The following is a 6,491-nucleotide window of genomic DNA, read 5'->3' on the forward strand; positions in this document are numbered from 1 at the left end:
GAGGCATCATTTGGATTTACACTTCAAGCATATCTTTAATTTCTTGTGCAATCGAAAGCCTTCTATAATCCTGTTTGATTGTCAGTCCTGATCCGAGATATGTTGTTTAAACCCTAAATATTTGGGTTTGAATTCAGGCTAATTCCAAAGCCCATGGGCGCCCGTCCCATGGACGCCCATACTGGAACAATGAAGAAACAAATGGCTCTATACCTGGCCATCTTCCTACGAATTCTATCAACGAGCTCAAACGCGTCTCTTTTAAGAATTCTGTTAGGAGAAACAGAAACGCCAACATAAGTGAAAGGCTTGCCCTTGCAATCCAGTTGTAAATTCGGGATAATCGACTTGTTTCAAAATCAGATTTTCCTTTGAAAAAATGGGAGAACCAGTGACTTGATGCGCACAGGTTTTACTTAGCCCAATTTGGTATATGCATATGCATCAGTATCTATATACATACATACATATGTATATGTATGTATTTGCATACATTTATACACAGACACATGCGCTTGCACACACACATAAATGCATATGTTTTTCAATCAGAATTTTTAAGTTTGTGCTCCCGTTGATGAAATAATATTTCCAAACCAACATTCTGCATTGGAATGGTCTTGGTCAATAACTATTTTCTTCCTTTTTTTAAAAAAAAAAGTTTCAATATCAATATTTTTAAATATACCTGTAATATTATTACTCATATTTGAACCACAATGAAACAAAAATGTACTGTATTTTTCTAACAATATATCTATGTTGGTTGTGTTGGTTTTATTCAGATACCATAACAGAGTATATAAAAACACAATGGATAAAATCAATAACAGGCTCATTACGTTTGATGGATATTGTTTACCGTGAATCAAGCTACTTTGGTTTTTTATGCCATTTTTATTTTGAAGCTAAGTACAAGCTCTTAAAAGAAAGGTGCCAATCGTCTAAGCTAGCAGGTTTTGACCTCTTTGCTTACTATTTTCAATCATGTTATTGGGAAAAAAAATAGAAGAAAAAAAAAAAGCTTTTTAGAAACTACCGCAGATATGATAGGGATTTTGACCCCAAGTTAATTAAACCGTACATTGTGCTAAAGGCTGGTTTATACCCTTCCTGGGGAACATAGCAACTCTTTGTGAAACACTTGAATCATCACCTCACCAACAAAGCAGCTCTTTGTTTTAAAAAAAAATCCAATTATTTCTTCCTAGACGAACCAAGATACTGCACGGACAAGCTCATCCCAAGCAGCATTTATACATTTGGGCAAGCCTTTTCGTTCTCCAAAATCTCCATAAATAAGAATGAAAGTATAAACTTTACGAAGCTTCAGCACTCCCATGATTCTTCTCCAGTTTGTTGAATAACTAGTCATTGTCTTTGTAATTGCTTGCCACAAAACCAACATGCAAAGCTAATTTCCCCTTTAGCCAAAAATTCACCTGTGGCTGTGTGCAAACAATTTTTAGTAGCTAGCCACATGATTGAGCAATGTGTAATAGGATTTTACTGTGAATTGGTGATCAGCACCGAATTTCCTTGTCGGTAAATCTGGACCATTTACTGGTCTTGTCAGGTTTTTTTTTTTTTTTTTAATAGAAAATAGAAGACTAATGAGCTTCAGCCACATTAGCTACCCGCCGTTTAGTTTGAGGGAAGAAAAGTTTATGCTCATAGAAGGAAGACTAATAGTTCATGAATATTATAACATTCCTTCTGTTCATGTACCTGCCAGTTCTCTTGCTCCTTCCAAACTCTAAGATGGTAACATTAAATTTAATGTTTGATATAGAGATGGGAATAGATCATCAAGAGAGAGATTATCAAGCCAAAAATCCCCCCAAAAGTTACCTTCTTTCCGTGTCCCAGAATAAAAGCAAGTCCACCCGAGCCCTGAAAAATTTCTCTAATGGTGAAAAATTTCTGGTACTTCTTCGCTTCAGACTTTCCTCTGCTATAATACGCTTTGTTAATAACCTTTTGCCAGTGAGATTTTTGCCTTGGAAGAAAGTTCCTCCCATCTCTTCACTCCTAAACCTGCACTTTGACTCACAAACGGATTCCCATTTCACGGGGCACAGAATCCACTGACACTAGAGACATCTTTAACTTCCAGAGAAAAGCCTATCTGATTTTGTCAATCTATTTCATAACCCATCCAACTAACTTGAACAAGAGACATGCAGGGAATGCCAAGGTGACAAGAACCGAATGCATGAGAGTTATTTTTCAGCGATGGACAATAAACTTGCCTCTCCGACCCGATAGTTGCCTATCAAACCTTTCAATCAACCGAGTCCCCTGTTCTTGGGTTAGTTTTCTGTTGCTTAGAGGCAGGACTAGATGCATCATATATAGCTAAAGCTTCTAGTTTGCAGTTTAACGGAGAACCAATGAACTCTTATGGAAATTAATACTCAATCTATATAGGCTATAGCAGCTCAAAGTTGGAGATATTAGTTCCAGGACTGATGCTTGTTTATTTGTAGCCCACAGAAGAATAAAGAAAAGCCCATTGGATATATACTAGCCGTAAGTAGGGCTGGCAAAATATGATCCGATCCGTGTTCAACTCGTCATAAACATATTTGGATTTAGACTAAATGGATTTGGGTCATAAACGGATCAACCCGTTTAACCCATTTAATAAGTAGGTCGGATTTGAATTTTAAATATCTGACCCGTTTAACCCGTTTGATATTCAGGTCGGGTTGAGTCAGATAACCTATGTTGGTGCAGAAATCCGCCTGCGCCGGAGAAGCTGGAGTTGAGGAAGCCGCGGTCGCCGCCGGGACCTGCAAGGGAAGTCTAAACCGGAGGTGGGGTTGCTCCGGCAAGACCCTCCGACGCTCAAGTCAGTTCTCTGCCTCAACAAGAATGGAGTGCTCGAATGGAGAATTTAGCAGAGTTTCGAGATAAGGCAAAAGAGCTTGAAAAATAACGTATCTGAGTCCCCCCTTTTATAGGCGGGGGAGGCAACGGACTGATGGCGACGTATGTAACTGCCTGGTAGTGGGCCGCCCATGGTCAGGGGAATTGATTGCGAAAGATAATGGAGCAGACACGTGGGCATCACCTCGACTTGCCACGTGGAATCCGTTATGAGGAGTGGGGCAGCGTCCGTCGTCAGGAGAATCGCATGGTATCCGTCGCAGGAGGTGGAGCAGGTTCGTGGCCGTTACTGTGGCCTGCTAGGGGGATAATGGAGCTGTGCGGAGTCCGCCACAGGAAGTGGAGCAGGGCGGCTATGGCTGCTGCGGCTTGTCAGGGAATGATGATACTGCGTGGAGTCCGCCACAGGGGGTGGAGCAGGGTCGCGGCCGTTTTGAGGGCCTGTCAGGGGGCGTGGATCTGTCGATTGAAGCTCGGCAATGGTCGGAGCCGTCGTGAGCGGAGCCCGGCTCCCGTAGGAGTCCGGGCGGAGCTGTTCTGATGTCGGCGGCGGAGTCCGGCTCCCGTAGGAGTCCGGGCGGAGCTGTGCTGATGGTGGTGGAGCCCGGCTCCCGTAGGAGTCCGGGCGGAGCTGTGCTGATGTCGTCGGTGGAGCCCGGCTCCCGTAGGAGTCCGGGCGGAGCTGCGCTGCAAACAAAGTCAAGGGTGAAGTCCGGCTCTGATAGGAGTCCGGATTGAGCTTACCAGCGATTGATATTGAGAGCGGAGCCCGGCTCCCGTAGGAGTCTGGGCGGAGCAGCGCTTGCTGACGGCGGTGGAGCCCGGCTCCCGTAGGAGTCCGGGCGGAGCTGCACTTGCTGATGGCGGTGGAGCCCGGCTCCCGTAGGAGTCCGGGCGGAGCTGTGCTGATGTCGGCGGCGGAGTCCGGCTTCCGTAGGAGTCCGGGCGGAGCTGCGCTGCAAACAAAGTCAAGGGTGAAGTCCGGCTCTGATAGGAGTCCGGATTGAGCTTACCAGCGATTAATATTGAGAGCGGAGCCCGGCTCCCGTAGGAGTCCGGGCGGAGCAGCGCTTGCTGACGGCGGTGGAGCCCGGCTCCCATAGGAGTCCGGGCGGAGCTGCACTTGCTGATGGCGGTGGAGCCCGGCTCCCGTAGGAGTCCGGGCGGAGCTGCACTTGCTGATGGCGGTGGAGCCCGGCTCCCGTAGGAGTCCGGGCGGAGCTGCACTTGCTGATGGCGGTTCCGCCGTGGGTTCCGGCTGTGGGTATTTTATACCCAACACCAGTCCCCCTACATCCGAGTTTTGAATTTCAAACGAAGGAAGTACACAGAAGTACAGTCGGAACCGTCCCTTCGAATCCCGCGCCCTGCCGCTCCCAGATATTTTGGCATTAAATGAGCGCGTGCCGGAGTCTTTTCGAATTGAGGCGGTACGAGGGGACGCTTCGAAGACCCCACAGGTACGCTGGCCTAGGTACGGCGCAATTATGGCCCTGCCAACCGCCAGCCGCCTTCAGCCGTCTGCCACGGGGAGTGGGACACGTGTCGGATGCGGACTGGCCTGGGGGGATTCGAGATCATTATGGCGCCGGATCTCAGGGTCTATTTAAACCCGTCCTCCCCTCTTCAGGCGCCCCACTCCGCTTCTGATTTCTTGCTGAAGTCTGTCATCTCCCCGAGAGTCTGCTCTAGCGAACGCCCTCTCGAGCCGTAGGCGCCTTCCGCTTCTCGCTCCCCAGGCCCTCAGAGCAAGATAGGTTAGTGCCCACCTTCTTCTTCTTACCGCTTAGGGTTTTCTCCTCCTTACACTTCTTTTGTGTCCTCTCCTGAGTTGACTTCCGGTGTCCCCCTCCTTTCTCGGCTTGCTTTTCTAGGGCTCTTTAGGTTCTCTCCCAAAGAAAAATGTCTTCCGATTCTTCTGCCCCCGTAAGTTCTGGGAGTTCTTCGGCTTCGAACCCCCAGGCCCCTGTCTCTGCGGACGAACCCGCGCTTGGGGCAGGGTCTCGCCCGGTCTTCGCACCGGGCGCCATTCCTTGTTCGTCGACTCCGGACGAACTTCTCCTGATAAGAGCTCGGTACGGGGTCCCTTCAGAGTACGACCTGGAGCTTCCTGGCCCCTCTGACAGGGCCAGCACTCCCCCTCCCGGCCGCTTTTGCCTGTACCAGGAGGCCTTTCGTGCCGGGCTTCGGCTTCCGCTCCCAAACTTCGTCGCCGCCTTCTTTCGCTTTTTAGATATTTCACTTGCTTCTGTTGCCCCGAATTCCTTTAGGTTTTTGATAGGATTTCTCTCTCTCTGCCATATAGCCGAGGTCCAGCCATCCCTCTCCTTATTCAGATATTTCTACACCTTCAAACGCCATCCTTCAGCGAAGGACTGGTGGTACTTCTCCCCCCAGTTCGGCAAGAAGGGGTTGCTGAAGGGTGCCCCTTCTTCGATTCACAACTGGAAGGGGAAATTCCTCTTTGTCTACTGCCCGACCTTAGAACTAAGTCTGCCCCGTTGGGGGGCCCTGAGGGATTCCGTCCGTCGGGCTCCCAGCCTGGGAGAGGACGACCTCCAGGCCGCCCAGAAGCTTCTGAGTTACCCCGCTCCTTCCCTTCCTAACCTTCTGAGGGAGCAGCTTCTTTTCAACATCGGCCTGAGCCCCCAGGATCCAGCAAGTATACATCTTTCCTTTTCTTATCTTCTTCTTCCCTCTCTTCCTTTCTCTCTCCTTTTTTTTTTTTTTTTTTTTTTTTTTTGGGCTGATTGGTGCTGCTTCTTTTTCTTCTTCTTCTCTCCCCCCTCCTTTTTCTTTTCTTGTCGTTTTGTCCCTCTTTTTCTGGCCGTCCTGGCCCTGTAGCACATATATCGGAAATGAGAAAAAGGCATTTTGTGTTACCTTGTCCGCGCGTAGCACTAATATTGTCGTTCGTTGACCCTTTCTCGTTGTTTGGCCTATTTGGCTTAGAGGTCGCCGTGGGAAAGGGCTCTTCCCTTCCATCCGATCTCGTCATGTGGCCGAGCCTCGCCACCGTTTTTAACCCTTGCTGGCGAAGTGGCGGATGGAGCCCGGCTTTCTTAGGAGCCCGGGCGAAGTCTTTCTTGGGGGCGGAACCCGGCTCCCGTAGGAGTCCGGGTGAAGCTTTACCTGGCGACGGAACCCGGCTCCCGTAGGAGTCCGGGTGAAGCTTTACCTTGGCGGCGGAACCCGGCTCCCGTAGGAGTCCGGGTGAAGCTTTACCTTGGCGACGGAACCCGGCTCCCGTAGGAGTCCGGGTGAAGCTTTACCTGGCGGCAGAACTCGGCTCCCGTAGGAGTCCGGGTGAAGCTTTACCTTGGCGGCGGAACCCGGCTCCCGTAGGAGTCAGGGTGAAGCTTTACCTTGGCGGTGGAACCCGGCTCCCGTAGGAGTCCGGGTGAAGCTTTACCTTGGCGGCGGAACCCGGCTCCCGTAGGAGTCCGGGTGAAGCTTTACCTGGCGGCGGAACCCGGCTCCCGTAGGAGTCCGGGTGAAGCTTTACCTTGGCGACGGAACCCGGCTCCCGTAGGAGTCCGGGTGAAGCTTTACCTTGGCGGCGGAACCCGGCTCCCGTAGGAGTCCGGGTGAAGCCTACC

The sequence above is a fragment of the Elaeis guineensis genome, chromosome 2 (assembly GCF_000442705.2).
Source record: "Elaeis guineensis isolate ETL-2024a chromosome 2, EG11, whole genome shotgun sequence".
Taxonomy (NCBI): domain Eukaryota; kingdom Viridiplantae; phylum Streptophyta; class Magnoliopsida; order Arecales; family Arecaceae; genus Elaeis; species Elaeis guineensis.